The sequence below is a fragment of the Mustela putorius genome, unplaced genomic scaffold (genome assembly GCF_011764305.1).
Source record: "Mustela putorius furo isolate JIRA1106 unplaced genomic scaffold, ASM1176430v1.1 tig00003988_pilon_pilon_pilon, whole genome shotgun sequence".
In the NCBI taxonomy this organism is placed as follows: domain Eukaryota; kingdom Metazoa; phylum Chordata; class Mammalia; order Carnivora; family Mustelidae; genus Mustela; species Mustela putorius.
The window spans coordinates 8,642,252-8,660,514 of NW_025422127.1; the positions used below are offsets into that span (position 1 = coordinate 8,642,252).

Here is an 18,263-nt window from a genome sequence, read left to right on the forward strand (position 1 = left end):
TGAAGAATTCTAACAAAGTATTTCTTTGTAGCTAGATGTCCTAAGTTTACCAATACAGTTCTTTCAAGACTGGGCCCAGTATAGCTTCTGGAGATTGCTTTTCTAAAGAACCATTAAAATTCACATTGCTAGTGTTTTCTTTGTAAGATTTAAGTCTGTTAAGATATATTCATTTCGCTTGAGATGCGTGAGTTTTAAATCATGTAAGAAAAAAACTGCCACTAGATAAATCAATAGCTTCAGGTAGTAGTATATGATAATAATTATTAATTCAACAGCTCACTTTTATTGAACCCTTATCACTTGCCCAAAGCAGTGCTAAATCCTTTACAGGTATAAACTCATTTATTCCTCACAACGATCTTATAAAATAGATGTAATTATCACACCCATTAACAAACTGGAAAATTGAGGCTCCACAGGAACCACATTTGAATTGGATTTATCCAAGATATTAACCTCTATACCCTAGTGCCTCTCTAAAGAAAGCTCAATCCCTGAAAAATAATGAAGTTTAAAGTACCAATGGCCATTGGTAAGTGGCCACCACTCCTACATTAAAGGACAACCTTGTTCTCTAAATCAACAAAGAACAAGTAATGGTAAGAGCTGTTAAAGGGATCAGACAGTTCTCAATACACTTCCATGGAATGGTGCAGACCAACACCACGCTAATGAAGGTGAACTACTCATTCCACATCCATAGTGCGATAAAGAGCTTGTGCCAGAACCTAAATCATCACACCCTACGCACAGCTTAGTTTGACCGACACTGATTTGTAGCAAGTGCTTTGGGATAAAGAAAGCAGTACCATGATGCACCTTGTCTCCCCGTGGATCGGTAACAGTCTGCTGCCCACCCGCTAGTCTAGGGACCAACTCTGAGCAGCCCTGCTGTAAATGATACAGCACTGAGCGATATTGACTATTCTGCAAATGACCACATTTGTTAAATGGGTACATAGAGAGATTAATATAGAAATATTATTAATGTAAATACAAATTATTGTATTAATGTAAATACAAATAATGCTATTGGACATATCCAAAGCATTTGAGAATTTCCATTTTTTGCCTTACCAGTCTTTTACTTTAGCCAACAACTTCTTTATAATCATAGAAGTTATATAAGTAGCATTTTTAAAAATACCAATTGTTTTATTTTCTTACTCTTAGTATTTTTAACTAAAGCTCGTACTTTATTCAGATGATCTGAGTTTTTACCTAATGTCTTTTTCCTGTTTCAGATCCCATACAAGGCACCATATTACGTTTAGTCCTCTAGTCTCCTTAGTCTCCTTTCTGCTACTAAAGTCTTCCATAACCCAAAGTTTATTACTATTGCTTCCCGAGCCAGAGTTCATAAAGTGGCGATACACTAACATTATCTGAGCACATACTATGTGCCAGTTTGTTTGTTCAACACTCTACGTATCTTAACAGTGCTTTGAGACTAAGTGTAGAGACCACTTTTAGGCAACAGGCTTGAGCACTGCAAACCTGGGCAAAGCCAAAGGTCCCACAGAGATCACGGAGCTAAATATACAAACAGGTACGCTGTGTGGCCCTCCCTCACCTTGGAATAGTCATAGGCCCAAATGGACCAATAAGGTACTTATAACCAGGCAGAACTCCTAAGATTACCAAAAAAGGAAAAATTCCATACGTTCACATATGCTTTCAATATACCCTAGCACTGCGGCCCCTCACCATCGCCTGGTAGCAGACAGTGTCTCCTCTGCTGTCCTGCCAGCACTGCTCCCTTGCAGTGCATCCGATAGACGTCTACCTCCTTTGTTCTGTCTTGGCTGAACTCTTTCACTGCCCTCCTCACCAGCACCCCTCCAATCACCATTATTATCTCCATGTTACAGGCAAGGAAGCAGGGCAGCATGGGAGTAAGTAACTGGCCTACAATTAAATACCTGGGGAGCAGCGGGGCCAGGATTCAGACCCCAGCAGTCTGATTCCCAAGGCCACAAACTCTACTCTAAAGTCCTATGCTCTACAAAACATATAAACATATGGATCTATGTGAGCATGCGCAGTTCAGAGTATTATGTGGGATCTGAAAATGGGACGTGATAGTATGAGAAATGTCAGAAACCTCCACTGACCACAAAGGCAATCAAATTACTTTGGTCATATTTCACAGTGCAGAGAGCTTTCTGTACATTAGTTCACAATTTAATTCCAAGACCACTGGGCAACTGCAGTGCCTGGCAAAAAAGAGACTACGGGGGCACGTGCCTGGCTCAGTGGGTTTAGCATCCAACTCTTTTTCAGCACAGGTCATGATCTCAGGGTCCTGAGATTGAGTCCCATGTCAGGCTCCTTGCTCCAGAGGAGTCTGCTTGGGATTCTTTCTCTCCCTCTGCCCCTCCCTGCCCCCCAACCCCTGCTCTCTCTAAGAAATACTTCAAAAAAAAAAAAAAGAAAAGAGACTACAATATTAACTGCAGGAAGGAACTGTCCCAGTTTCAAATGAGAGATCTCTATTTGTATGTTTGGTATTTGGAGAATGCAGGAAAATGGGTACAGTTAAAACCCTAAACTCTAGAAAAAACCGTCTGGCGATCTTTCAAACATAAACTTTCGGTGACACATGTGAGAATCCCCATAAACACTGTGAACACAATGCAATAGAAGTTCAACTTAAAAACAGAATGGCCATTTGGAAAGGCACTCATCAGCTCTTTCTCTTTTTGTAGCACTGTAACCAGAAAACTCTCTTTTCTGAGGGTCACAAAATCTAACAAATTCCCTTTTCTAAGGGTTCAAAACTTGCCAGCTTTCTGTGCCCCGGTATCAGTAAAGCATGCCTCAGTCATCTGCAATGATGAAGCAAAAAAGAAATGACTGGGCACAAAAAAGAAATAAGAGCACATCACTCAAGCTCAAAGTCCTCCAGAGAACATTCCTCCACTTTCTGGAGCGTAGCTCAACCTCACCTTCTGAAACAGGTGGCTCTTTCTGACCTTCCTCCCCTCACCTTCCTCGGACCATCCTCTCCTCACCTTCCTTCCTCCAAGGACCGGCAGCAGGCAGCACTCAGGCCTACAATGGTCACACCTCTGGCTTTGAATTCCAGGCTGTCTCCTGATGCTTGGAGATTATAATTTGCCTAGACTGTCTCGATCTGTAGATGGTCAGTATGAGACACAAGGAAAATACACTGATTCCCACAGGAGAACTTTTGCGAACTACACTGACCAGACATCAAAAAAGGCCACTAGGCCAAGACCTCTGTCAAACGAGACCAGCAGGCTGACATCTTCCTACTTGCTCTCCTTGGCAAATGTTCGGAGGCGTGATTCCACTTTTCAAACTTGATAATTTCACAGCCAGACTAAAATCTGGACTTCCTCAGAAGTGAAAATTGTCTGACTTAAGTAAGATAAGCAGACACCTATTGTTCTATCTTAAGTGCTGGAGGTCTGAGGGAGGGAGCTGTTTTTGTAAGCCATGCCTTCAAAATAATAGAGGCAAAGGGCAGAAGTCCAGAGGTCTTCCACAGACCCACTGAGAAAGGAGTTAATAACAGAATACCCAGCATTTTGAGAGTTATTGCTGGAATCTTTCTAAACACTCCTGTGATGCCGGCTTGTCTATTTGCTATGATGCCGAGAAGGCTGGAGGGTTCTACCTCTTCCAGGGTGTGCTGAATTATTAAACGTCTCTGCAGCCAGCTTTGGAGGAGAACTCCAATGGATAAAATGGTAGAAGTCCTTCCTCAAGAAAAGAGACACTGTCACCTGCAAACTGCAGGAATGAAAAAGCAGAATCTGGATGACTAGCAGTAACAGTAAGACCCCAGAAGTTTCCCAACACCAGCTCTGATTCTTGTTAAAATGTGGATGTCTTCATGCTCTGCCTGTTACTGGAGTCCTCACTACACATTTCCATCCCTAGAAGCCATATATGCTGGAGTTTTCCAGGTGCAGATGCAAACCTGTATGTGAAGAATGTAAAACACTTAGTGTAATATTATTTGCTCTCTTATATGTATATCCTCAGTGTATTGATCCAGGATTATAAACATTATTCTGGGTGGTAAGGACCAGATCCTATAACACTCTATAGGAAAAAACACAAGACTAGTTCTTTTCACAGTAACTTGAACTATATATTCTATAGCGTTGTGCTAAAATAGAAATCGATACTGGAAAAATTTTAAATAATTGTCTGAAAGGGTCTCAAGAGATATTAAAAGTTCTCATCACAGGGCACCTTGCCAGCTCAGTTGGAAGAGAATGCAACTTTGAATCTCGGGGTTGTGAGTTTGAGCCCCATGTCAGGGACAGAATTGACTTTAAAAAGAAAGTTCTTATGACAAGAAAAAAAATTTTATGTGTGGTAATGGATGTTAATTACACTCAGAATGGTGGTTATTTTGTAATGTTTACACAATTATATTATACACATAATGTGTTATGTGTTATGTTGTGTTATACATAATGTGTTATGTGTTATGTTATGTTATACACATGGAACTAATATATGTCAATTAAGTCTCATTAATAAAAATTATAATATATTGATAGCTTCAGAAAATGAATATTAGACCTCTATTTCCTAAAGTATATTAAAGTCAGATAGATACCCCAGCATGACGCTTTTGGTTGAAACTAAAATGCAGGATAGAGTGTTTTTAAAATATGATTTAATCAGATTACCAGCTTTCGTATAAGAAAGGAATTTTAAAAGCCCCCCAGACAAGATAAAGTCAGTGTAAAATAGATCAATGATAATAAGTGCTATGGAGAGATATAAAGCAGGGGAAGGAAACAGAAAGGGCCAGGAGAGGATGTGGCTTATAATCTTCAGTAGTATACAAGATTTACACCAAAGAAAATCAATGCAATCATGTTAGTAATTAATAACGAAATAACTGAAATAACTGTATATCTGGAAAACTTTAATTTTTATTTTTTATTTTTTAAAAGATTTTATTTAACAGATAGAGATCACAAGTAGGCAAAGAGGCAGGCAGAGAAAGAGAGGAAGCAGGTTCCCTGCTGAGCAGACAGCCAGCCCAATGTGGGGCTAGATCCCAGAACCCTGGGATCATGACCCGAGCCGAAGGCAGAGGCTTTAACCCACTGAGCCACCCTGGCTGGAATATCTGGAAAAATGTAAATACATTTTTTATATCTGGGAAAATTTAAACACATTTTTAAAAAGATTATGAGTTATGGGCAAAAATTATAATGGAAATTTAAAAATGCACAGAATTGAAAGATAACAAAAACACTACATATAAGATTTTGTAGAATGCAGGTACAGCAGTGCTTAGAGGAAATTTTATTTGCTTACAAACTTCCATTAGAAAGGAAGAAAAATAAAAACTTGGAAAATGGCTAAAATCAACAAGTCAGGAAATGACAGATGCTGGTGAGGATGCGGAGAAAGGGGAACCCTCCTACACTGTTGGTGGGAATGCAAGATGGTGCAACCACTCTGGAAAACAGCATGGAGGTTCCTCAAAATGTTGAAAATAGAACTGCCCTATGACCCAGCAACTGCATTACTGGGTATTTACCCTAAAGATACAAACGTAGTGATCCAAAGGGGCACGTGCACCCGAATGTTTATAGCAGCAATGTCCACAATAGCCAAACTATGGAAAGAACCTAGATGTCCATCAACAGATGAATGGATCAAGAAGATGTGGTATATATACACAATGGAATACTATGCAGCCATCAAAAGAAATGAAATCTTGCCATTTGCGACAACATGGATGGAACTAGAGCGTATCATGCTTAGTGAAATAAGTCAAGTGGAGAAAGACAACTATCATATGATCTCCCTGATATGAGGAAGTGGTGATGCAACATGGGGGCTTAAGTGGGTAGGAGAAGAATCAATGAAACAAGATGGGATTGGGAGGGAGACAAGCCATAAGTGACTCTTAATCTCACAAAATAAACTGAGGGTTGCTGGAGGGAGGGGGGTTGGGAGAAGGGGTGGGGTTATGGACACTGAGGAGGATATGTGCTATGGTGAGTGCTGTGAAGTGTGTAAACGTGGCGATTCACAGACCTGTACCCCTGGGGATAAAAATATATGTTTATAAAAAATAAAAAATTAAAAAAAAAAAAACTTGGAAAATAAGAACTTAAAAGAACTGGCAAAATAATGCTTACAGAACAAGTAAAAGAGAATAAACTAGTGAAATAGAGAATACACAATGTAGTAAATCAAAGAAGCAAAAAACTTGTTTTTTTAAAAACTAAAAAGGGGCGCTTGGGTGGCTCAGTGGGTTGGGCCTCTGCCTTCAGCTCAGGTCATGGTTTCAGGGTCGTGGGATCGAGCCCTGCATCGGGCTCTCTGCTCTGTGGGGAGTCTGCTTCCCCCTCCCTCTCTCTGTCTGCCTCTCTGCCTGCTTGTGATCTCTGTCTGTAAAAAAAAATAAAATAAAAATAAAACAACCAAAAAATTAAAACTAATAAAATAATCATACTTCTAGCAAAGTCAATCAAGGAAAAAAGGAGGAAAGGCAGACAGTTGTTATTAACAGAGAAGTGGCATAACTGCAGATGATGCAAACATTAAAAAGATATGAGAATATCATAAATGATGTTAAGCTAGTAAATCAGAAAATGTTTGAATGTGGAAGCAATGACAAATGTTTTTTCTTGATGAAAGCGCTAGACCTAGATAACTTTACTGATGAGTCCTACTAAACTTTTTAAGAGTCAGATAATTCCAATATTACATGAAATCCTCCAGAGAACAGTAAAAGAGGAAAAAATCCCCAACTAATTTCAAACACTATTACTCTCAGATCACAATATATTTTTTTAAAAGATAAATTAATTATCTCTACTTTTTTGTTTTAATTTAGAAGCAGAAGCATATTCCTATATGCCTCATGGGTCAAAAAAGAAACCATTTTGAGAAATTAAAAATGCTTAGAACTTAATTCTAATGAACTCTGCTGTCAAATCTTGTAAGATGTAGCACAGGTGATACTTCAAGGAGAATTATCATAAATATATATTAGGAACAAAGAAAAGAAATATTTGTTAGGAACAATACTTATATTAGAAATAACAATTATATTAGAAAAGAAATATATTGTCTTAAATGTTAATAGTACCAAAAAAGGATAATGCACCCAACGTAAGAAAAAAACCCAAAGAAAATCAGAAAGGTGGTAGTAAAGATAAAAGTGATAATCAATAAAATAAAAAGAAAAACTAGCAAAAACAATCTCTTTTAAGATTCAGCAAGAGGGACACCTGGGTGGCTCAGTCGGTTAAGCAGCTGCCTTCAGCTCGGGTCATAATCCCAGCATCCTGGGATTGAGTCCCACATCAGGCTCCTTGCTCAGCAGGAAGACTGCCTCTCCCTCTGTCTTTGCCTGCCACTCTGCCTGCCTGTGCACTCTCTCTCTCTCTTTCTCTGATAAATAAATAAAAATAAAATCTTAAAAAAAAAAAAAGATTCAGCTAGAAAAAGATAAAGCAAAAAAAATTTCAATAATACAGATCAGCCACTTTTAAAAAAATAAGAGAATACTACCATTAACACATCAATATATTGGAAACATAAAATGGACAAATTTCTGGAAAAACATAACTTAACTGATGCCAGAAGAAATAGAAAGAATAAATAATCCTATAACTAATAAAGAAAATTACTAACTGCTGATGAGTTAAAAAGTTCTTCTGACCAGAAGAAATAGAATAAATAATTCTATAACTAGTAAAGAAAATGACTAACTGCTGATGAATTTTAAAAGTTCTCCTGATGCCAGAAGAAATAGAAAGAATAAGTAATCCTGTAACTAATAAAGGAAATGACTAACTGCTGATGAGCTAAAAAGTTCTTCACACAAAGTAAGTATCTAGACACAAATAGTTCTATCAAACTTTCAAGAAAAGGAATATTCCAAAATGTCAAACTTCCACAAAGTTGGAAAAGAAGAAATACTCTCTAACACATTACCAGAAAGGAAAACCATAGGCTTGTTTCATTCAAGGAATGAGAGGCAAAACCCCCTAATTATTGGCAAACTGTATCCAACTGTTTTTATCTTTTCTAAAATTTTTATGTTTTATTTATTTTTTTAAGTGGGCTCCACATGGGACTTGAACTCACAACCCTGAGATTAAGACCTAAGCTGAGAGGAAGAGCTGGATGCTTAACTGACTGAACCACCCATGTGCCCCCCAACTATTTTTATGTACATAAAATAAAATGATGAGGACAGGTGGGCTTTGTTTTGTTTTCTTCTTAAATTAGGCTCCAAGCCCAAGGTGGAGCCCAATATGGGGCTTGAACTCAACTCTGAGATCAAGGCCTGAGCTGAAATTCAGGATGCTCAACTGAATGAGCCACCCAGGCACACCAATACAGGTTTACTTCTGGAATGCAGAGAAGGTTTAATATTAGGAAACCCTTAAACATTACTCAACACATTAACACATTAAAGAAAATATTATTAATAGATACAAAAATAGATAACATTTAATCACCTATTAATCATTAAAACCTTAAGTAGACAAGAAATACAAGAGATTTTACTTAACTTGATGAAGGGTGCATGTAATAAACTGAAAACAATCATCATCCTCTACGAGAGGAGGAGCTTAAAACCATTCCTTTACATCTAGAAAAAGGAAGAATGCCAAAGTCACCACTTTTATGAACTTTGTATTCAATATTTTGCCTAGGGCAAAAATACAAGAAGAATAAATTAAAGCCTTAAAATCTGGCAAGGGGGAAATAAAATTGTCTTGATTTGCAAGTAATTTTTTTACAAAAAAAAAAAAAGAATAACTAGACATAATAATAGACCAACAAAGTGGCTGGATACAACACTAATATGCTAAAGTAAACTGCATTTCTGTATAACTGAAAACAATTAGGACATAATTTTAGAAGAGATCTCATGAACATTAACAAGAATTATAATATATCATGAAATAAATATAACAAAAACATAGAAAATGTAAAATGTTACAGTAAGATATTTTATTTCAAAGATTTTATGTATTTTAGAGAAAGCATGCAAGTGGGGGAGGGGCAGAGTAAAAGGAAGAGAGAATTTGAAGCAGACTCCATGGAGAGCATGGAGCCCAATGTCAGGCTCCATCTTACAACCCTGAGACCATGACCTGAGTTGGACACTTAACCAACTGAGCCACCAAGGTGCCCCTACGGTAAGATATTTTATTTATTTATTTTAAAGATTTTATTTGAGAGAGAGAGTGTGAGCACAAGAAGGAAGGAGGGGCAGAGAAAGAGAGAGAGGGAGAATCAGGCACTCCAATGAGCAGCAACACTGACATGGGGCTCGATCCCAGGATCATGGGAACACAACCTGAGCTGAAGTCGGACACTTAACCAATTGAGCCACCCAGGCACCCCTTCAGTAGGATATTTTAAAAAGAACCAAGTAAATGGAGAAATATTCATATTCGTGGGTAGGAAGAATTAATATTATATAGACATTAGCTCTCTTCTAGCTGATTTATGTCTCATAGTTTCAATCAAAACGCCAAAGGGTTTCCCAGGGAAGGAAAAACTTATTCTAAAATGTATTTGGAGGGACACCTGGGTGGCTCAGTCTAGTATGTTCAGTGTCTGACTCCTGCCTTCAGCTCAGGTCATGATCTCTAGGTCCTGGGACTGAGCCCTGCGTCAGGTGCCATGCTCAGCAGGGAGTCTGCTAGAGGATCCTCTCCCTCTCCCTCTGCCCCTTCTTTTGTACATGTACTCACTCTCTCTCACTCTCTAGAATAAATAAATAAATCTTTAAAATGTTTTTGGAAAAGAAAAGACCAAGATCAGTAAGGTAATTCTGGAAAAATAAAGAAGGAGGATTTGGTTTCCTACATTTAAAGACTCATTATAAAGCTATAGTAATTAAAAGAATGTAATACTGGTGCAAGAACCTACAAATTAACCAATGAAACCCAACAGCATCCAGAGATAAACTCATGCACATATGAAACTGCGATCAAGACAGAAAGAGCTGGTCGGTCACTTTTTAAAAGAAGGGACTGAGAGGCACCTGGCTGGCTCAGTCAGGAGAGCACACACTTGATCTCAGAGCCATGAGTTCAAGCCCCACTTTGGGCCTACAGCTTATTTTAAAAAAATAAAATAAAATAAGGAACTATTTAGCAAATGAAGCTAAAAAAAAAAATTGGTCATCCACATGAAAAGAACTAAAGATACATCTGTAGCTCGCAGTGTGAAAAATGTACGTCAGATGAATTGGGACCTTATATGTGAAGAGCAAATTTTTCAAACATTTACAAAAGGATATAGACAAATATTTTTCTGACCTCAGAGTAGGGAAAGAAATGCCAAACATGAGTTAATAATTGATACATCTGAAAAAATTAAACAACCTCTGTTTATCAAGAGATAGCTTTTATAATTGTGAACGTACAAGCTACAAAAAGGGAAAAGATATTTGCAAAAGATGTAACTGACAAGAGTAACAGCGAGAACACACTAAAAAGAAAACTCACAAATCAGTAAGATAAACTAAAGGATGAATGGGTGAAGAGATGAGAACGTATTTTAGTGGCAAAAACACATGGCCAGTAAACCTGTGAAAAGATGCTCTATCTTATTAGCAATCAAAGATATACAAATGAAAACAAAATACAATTTCACCCCAATAGATGGACTCTCCAAAGAAACCCGTCTTCATGCTAACTGCCAGTTGTCCACCAAAATATTCCTCTCCTGCTATGGTCATAGAGTTGTAGCAGGAAACCAGACTGTCTAGGTAGAGTATGTTTGCCAGACTCCCTTGCAGCAGATGTGGCCCTGTGACTAAACTCCGACCACTTAAATGAATGAAAATTGTCTGGTATAGGTCTGGCCTGGATTTTAAAACACTGACGCAGGTGCACCTCACAATTCATTTTCCTTCCCACAAGCCAGCACATAAATATACTTAAAACCCACTTTTAATCAGGCAGTTCTCTAGGTGATGGAAGAGCAACAATACGGTGAAGACTCGGGCGCCTGGGTGGCTCAGTGGGTTAAGCCGCTGCCTTCGGCTCAGGTCATGATCTCAGGGTCCTGGGATCGAGTCCCGCATCGGGCTCTCTGCTCAGCAGGGAGCCTGCTTCCTCCTCTCTCTCTCTCTCTGCCTGCTTGTGATCTCTCTCTGTCAAATAAATAAATAAAATCTTTAAAAAAAAAAATATGGAGAAGACTCAAATAACTTAACCAGGCAAATAATTCTGGTGGCCCAGACTGCATACCTTCAGAATGTTGTATGAGGGACACGTGGGTGGCTCAGTTGGTTAAGCTGCTGCCTCCGGCTAAGGTCATGATCCCTGAGTTCTGGGATCGAGTCCCGCATCGGGCTCCTTGCTCAGCAGGGAGTCTGCTTCTCTCGCTATCTCTGCCTGCCTCTCTGCCTGCTTGTGTGTACTCTCTCTCTCTGGCAAATAAATAAATCTTTCAACAAAACAAACAAACAAAAAACCCAAAAACCAGAATGTTGTATGAGAGAAAAAGCAAAGAAGGGGGAGAAATAAAGGCAAGGAAAGAAAAAAGGAGGAATCTCTATTTTTACATTCTTGTGAGATTCCCGCATCAAACCAGGAAACTGACCAAGGTATCCTGTGGTCCAAAAACACAGTAAGTACAGCATATACCAAGAAGGAAAACTACCCAGAAATTCATCCCACCATGCATGACAGTCTGCAGTGTACACGTAAAGCTTGGTCTGCTATGTGACGCAGTCATAGCAGTGACCGGCACAGCACGGACACTCATTAACTGTTAGGTGCTGCTGTGATTGTTTTTAATTATTATTTCATCATCCTTATTATAAAATATTTCTCCATGCCAAAACATTCTTTAAAAACTACTGGTAATGACTGCATTACATTCCATGTATACAAGTTAGCTAACCACCCCCAATGGCATTCAGTTAACCATTCCCCACTGTGGGACATTTAGACTGGTTTTAACTTTATGACATTCTAAAGAAGTTACACACTATTTCAATTCAATTTAATTTTGTGGTCCAAAACCACAGTATTTTAATATTTTAATAATAATAATATTAATTTATTTAATAATAAAATATTTAATAATAATATTTAATATTTTACTGGATACCCTACATAATTCTGAATGAGCACCACATTAACTTATACTACAAATGGATGACAATCCAAATGATTGCTCTACTCATTCAATAAATGTTTAATAAAGCTCTGTACTAAAAGGTATGAAAGATACATAAACGATACATTTTGTTATCAAAGTACTTTCAGGACACCTAGATAGCTCAGTCAGTTGGGCATCCAGCTCTTGGTTTCAGCTGGGGTCGTGATCTCAAGGTTATGGGGTCAAGCCCTGTGTGGGTTCCACACTATGGGTTTGGAGCCTGCTTGGAATTCTTTCTCTCTCTCTCCTCCCTTCTTTGCCTCCCCATCTTGAGCACACCAGAAATCCCTAAAATAAATAAATAAATAATCTTTTTTAAAAAAGTACTTTTTGTTTTATGTCAATAAAGCTGGAGGAAAAATCATGACACAGAAGAAAATGCACAGTTATAAATGAATTCTTCATATCCATATTGATTTAAAAATACATATATTTTTCTCAAGACCATAAAATTAAATCAGTGACTTGATTTGATGTCTTTAGAATGCTTTCTACCACAGGTAAATAAAATGCACAGACTGGATTACAGTTTTCATTTTCCATACAGCATCACTGAACAAAGATAAAGAAAATTCAAAGCAAAAGTTGTAAGTAAACACATGACAGCCCAGGCCCAGGAAATAGCACACTTTTAGGCTCTGTTACCTGTACTTGGATAAAAAATAATGACAATATAAAATCCACTTATAAGGAGCTGGGAATCTCCCTGGTTTGCTTATCACATTTCCCTTTGTATTTCTACCACGAAACTCGCTCCACTCCATTCCAAAAGTACATGGGACTTTATCAGGATGATTAAATATTCACTCACTTTGGGATCTAGTCAGGTAGCAGACCGGTGATCATGTATTTGAATTTCGAAAAGCTTATCTAAGTCAAAATGTAACAAGAAGCAGTTGAAATGTGAAGAAAACTAAAATTACACAGATAACAAGGACAGATTTTTACTACTTATTATGTACCAAGCCTGTAATAAAGCTTTCCACAAATCACCTCACTGAAACCTTACAAAGGCAAGAAAGGAAGTACTATTATCATCCCCATTTTACAGATGAAGAAACGGACTCTCAAAGATGACAAACATGATCACTGGCGGGGCTGGGTGGTTAACACCAAAATCTCTGCTCTTAAACAATATGTTCTATTTCCTCCCATCTTGAAATATCAGCAGGAATACATATATATGTAATCAAAACACTAGACAGTAAGTCAGGACCAACAGATAAAAATACTTTTAAATAATGAAAAATGTCTTCAAATAAGTACTCCTCATCCCACTTTCTACCTTCAAAAAAAATTAAACCAAAAATAGAGTGATGACACATACACCTTATCCCCTTTTCTTTACCTTAATTCTTAATTGTCTAAATTGAAGGGAAAGGAGTCTCATGATTAAAGTAAGAAAAGGGTTTGGCCACACAACAAAGCAAGCTCTCTCAAACCAGAACCATAGCTGAACATGAGTGACTCCTAAGTTGGTCAATGCTTCGCAAGAGTAAGGGAAGCAACACAGACTGTGGAAGTTGAGGTTGGTCATCCTGTACTGCCAGCCTTCACCGGAGTTCAGAAGGATGCATTCAGCCCCAAAATTTCTCCCAAACTGTTCTGTAATGTATTTTGAAGTTCATGAAACCAACCAGGGTTTCTGGGCCACATAAGAGGGCTACTGAAGTAGCTCCAATTAGCTTGACCAAAATTTCAAGCAAGTTATATTTGTACATAGTCACCATATTTTTTTTTTCTTGATCCTAAGGCAAGCCTGTGAAGCCACTACCTGCACATTGTGGTTTCTTGTAATGATCTTGGGGGGTTGGTGGGGACACTTAGTTACACTTACCAATTTAAATAACTCCTCCTGTTAACAGAGCAGAGGAGTTGCTGTTCTCTTCTAGGTCCAACTACAGTGCCCTCAGTGACTGTAAAGTCTAAACAGCAAGGGGCCCCGGGGTGGCTCAGTCAGTTAAGCATCTGCCTTCAGCTCAGGTCATGATCTCAGGGTCCTCAGATCGAGCCCCATGTCAGGCTCCTGCTCAGCACAAAGTCGGCTTCTCCCCACTGCTCATGTGCACGCTCACTCTCTCTCTCAAATAAATAAAATCTTAAAAAAGAAGAGAAAAGAAATCTAAACAGTGAAGTGCTCTATCTCCTGCTCTACTTTGTGAGGAATCTAAAAGTAAATCATTGTTCCTAAAAACAAACCTGGGTTCTAGCCCCAGGTAGGTTACACTTAATTGTGTAACTCTATCATTATGCTTCCTTGCATCATGTAAGGATGATGTCTAAGATGATGTTTAGACAGGAAATGTCTAAAGTCCCTCCCAGCTATAAAGTTTTAATTCATAATTTAAGTTTGTTGCTGTTTTCTATTACAGGTCAGATGAAAGAACATCAGATGGAGACACAGGTTCTTTATTAGTGACAGCAGTGCTCTTTCCTATTGAAACCTACTGTATGACATAGGGACCTATCAAACTGAATTGGTATTTCCTCATGATCCATCTGCTACCAAAATGTACTATTCGTAGTTCAGGCAGCAGAGTGGCTGAAGAACAACAGATTTTCTTGGCACTTCCTGTACATATGGCATATAGAGGAGTAGGAGATTATCCCTCAAAAAATATTGCAAATGATAGCTGTCAAATCCTAGCAACTAGCAACATGCATTATTAAAAACAAACACAACCTCTAGGTCCATGAGTTCCACTTCACAAAATGTGTCTCCTGATTCTTCCAGTTCCCATATGGGAAGCAGTATTTTTTATATGTGTGCCACAATACTATAGCTGCAGAATTCGAAAATTGCATAGAATACTAAAATCCAGAAAATCTCCAAACCTTCTGTTAGCCAGTTGTTACCATCTATTCCCCTACTAAGCTTTTTGCCAGAGATGCTAACAAGCAACAGAGTCAACTGATTTGTGTTTCATATACTTTTCCAGACAAGCTGTCTTCTTAAGAGCCCCCACAAACAAGAGATTGACTTCTCTGGATTCTAAATCTTTGGGAGGTTGACTAACACAATGCATGCAATAGTCTTTCTTCTCCTAGCTAGCACACTCCTTTTAAATTACTGCTTGAGGTCCTTCTGTCTCTGATTTAAACACATCTATTCCTTGACAACTTGTAGAATTCATAATTCTATCCCCTCTTATAATTGTGCTCTATAGTTTTCTGAACATGGTTTTGTTATTTTTCTCTATTCCCTATTGCATTACATTTTAATTTTCTGAGAACTCAAATAATAAACAGTGTTTGTAAATTCATTATTTAAAAAAAAGTGAAACCAAAAATAATTTCCCCCAAAACAGGGTAGCTGAAAGAAAATGCAAAAAACCTGAAAATTTTACTAAGTTATTAATATGAATGGACATAACATCTTCAATCAGACTCAAAGATCATTAGAACCGAGAATCCAAACTCTTCATCTTATAAGAAAACCAAAAGCCAGAGAGAAGCTATGTGACTTACTCAACGTGATGTATCTAACTAGATGTACCTATAGTTTCACACATAAAAATTACACATTGTCACCTATGATGTCTCTTTTCACAGTTGAGAATAGCTCCATGAAGTTTGTTCCCAAAACATGTATAGGCAGCCACAGTGCCAAAATCTCACACCTGGAGTCATTTCTTTAGATAAAACCATTATCTCAGAAATTCTGAGATTCGTACAACTGGTATCAGGGAAATGGGAGAGAAAAAGAAAGAACAATACTCCAGAGTATAAAGTTCTAAGTCAGAAGGTTAAAAAAAAAAGTACACATAATCAAAAATGACTCTTGAAATCACCCATACGCCAAAGTCACCTAGAGACTCCAACACATGTGGCTTTATTCACTGGGAACAGATCTATGTCTTCTCTTCTGAGTCCAGCCCAGCCAAGTTTTCCTTTAGCAATTGAATAGACCACATTTCTTTTGTTTATCAACAGATGAAATAGTTGGCTGGAATTAAAAGAGGTGGTTGTTCCAAAACCACATACCTTTAAACAGTGGACTAGCACTCTGCTAGGGTAAAGGGCTCACCCTTGCAGAGGGACTCAGCAAATAAAACAGAAAACCAGAGTGCTGCATTTCTCATCCTTACAAAGGAACCTACTCCCACTGTGCAGAATGGCTTGGCCTCATGCACTAGATCACTGTCATTTTTCTCCCACTCGTTTCTTGATTTTGCTCAGAAGTACAGGTGAATTGGGGCCACTGAAGAGGTGTGCATGACCCGACTCCCTTGTATTACCCTATTCCCGTAATTGCATATGGATATAATGACCTGGGTTTGAAACAGAATAGGTGGAAATAGATAAAGTCTGGATACAGGTCCTGATGAGAAGAGCAGGTCAGGTTAGGAAAGAGTCAGAAAGCAGCCTGAAGACTGGGGTATGTGTGAATGAGGAAGGTTGAAGAGAACAGAGAAGATCACTTTCTATGGGACAGAATTTGTTCCAAAAATAATCCTCACCATGTTCATAATTTTTTCTTGGATTGGATTTGATAGACACATTTTAAACGTTGCAATACATCCCATTTTATTGATTTCTTTTTAACATAGAGGGCCTTTTATCTCAAGCATATCAGTAGTCATATAACAATAGAATTCACTCTCTGAAAGAAATTAATCATGAGACTATTTTTCATATAAGGACCTGATCATGAACAAATGACTTTGGAGCAGAAATAATGAAGCCAATACTTAAAAGGGCATTCTGCCAGTCATCACTCCAGGCAGCAAGAAAGCCAGACTGCCATCCCTCAAAGATCTACCACAAAGAGCCATGTGGAAAACCTGCACAAGGAATGGTGACTAGGAGTCCCACTTAGAATGAAAGGTTTCAGGCTGTGTTGCACTCATTAAGAAAGATTCTGCTTCTTAAAAAGTTTGCCTGTCACTAAGGAAATAATTACTTCTCAGCTAATATAACTTTCATATCAATATAACCAGTTCCTATAAGTATAAATTATATTAATTACAAGCAGTTATAAATCATTTCTTGAACAACACTGAGCTCAAATCCATTATCAGGGTTAGCCTAAAGAAACATGAGTCCCCAGGCTTGTACATTACATCTGTAGCCATGATGAGTTGGTCCAAATTCACCCTCGGGTGATGGAGGGTCCCCCTCCAGGTCCTCTCACAGGACTCCAGGCGTTTTCACAACTTGACCACACAAAAGAGCACTGAGGCTGCTCCTGCCTTTCCCAAGGCAAGTAAGGAATGCCTCCCTCAGCAGCCCTTTTATAAAACTGTATCTGCAAAAACACAGGTGTCCACACAGCAATTGTTATGAACTTTGCATTGAATATTCCCAAGAACAGCAATCTCAACACTCCATCCATTGTCTCAATAGGGTAAACCACCCAGGAGAGACCACAGAAGAGGAAAAACAAAACCAAAAAAATCCCACAAAAACACAACCACTTTGACAGTACTACAAAATACTTGTACTAGAGAGAAAACATATTTTTTAAACCACAAGGCACATTAGGGAAAAATGTTTAATCAACATTAATTAGGTTCCTTCATGCCTTGACAATGTAAATGGACTGAAACTATTACTTAAATATTCAAACCAGTTTACATGGAAGTAGCTTTCCGCAAACGATAAAGCGATATTCCCATGTGAGGGTGAAAGATGGCACTGAATTCTGGCCCATTATAAAGGAGGAGTCAGATTCCACCAGTCCCTGCTTGGTTTAACTGCCAGGCTTTCAGGGAGCTGTTTTATAAAGGGCGGACTCACCCTGATAAATGGTGAATAGTGTAAATGTCTAATATCATCGGCAGTCGATGAAGCTCTAGACCACTTGGAGTCCAGACTTCAGAAAGACGGCTGCTTAAAATATTAAGTGTATGTGTGTGTGTGTGTGGTGACAAAGATATCAGTTAAAAAGAATCATAAGGAGGAGGAAGAGGAGAACTGGGCAGGAACCACTGCTGCTGCCTGCCTCCCCTGTAAGTTGCCCGGCTGCACGGCTGAAGGTGGCTGAGTTAAAGCCAGTTCTCTCTCTGGTGGAGGTGCGCTCTGGCAGCCCGGAAAAGCCACCTGGTTTCCAGCTCCCTGTGGGCTTGACGAGACTGGGACTGGGACTGGGAGGAGAACTGGCT

General features: G+C 38.5%; 1 protein-coding gene across 2 annotated transcripts in view; it reads right to left on the bottom strand.

The window, feature by feature from the left end:
- SRGAP1 (SLIT-ROBO Rho GTPase activating protein 1) overlaps window positions 1-18,263 on the bottom strand; it is a 266,482-nt gene that overhangs the window by 247,755 nt on the left and 464 nt on the right. The gene's annotated exons all lie outside the window — the stretch shown is intronic.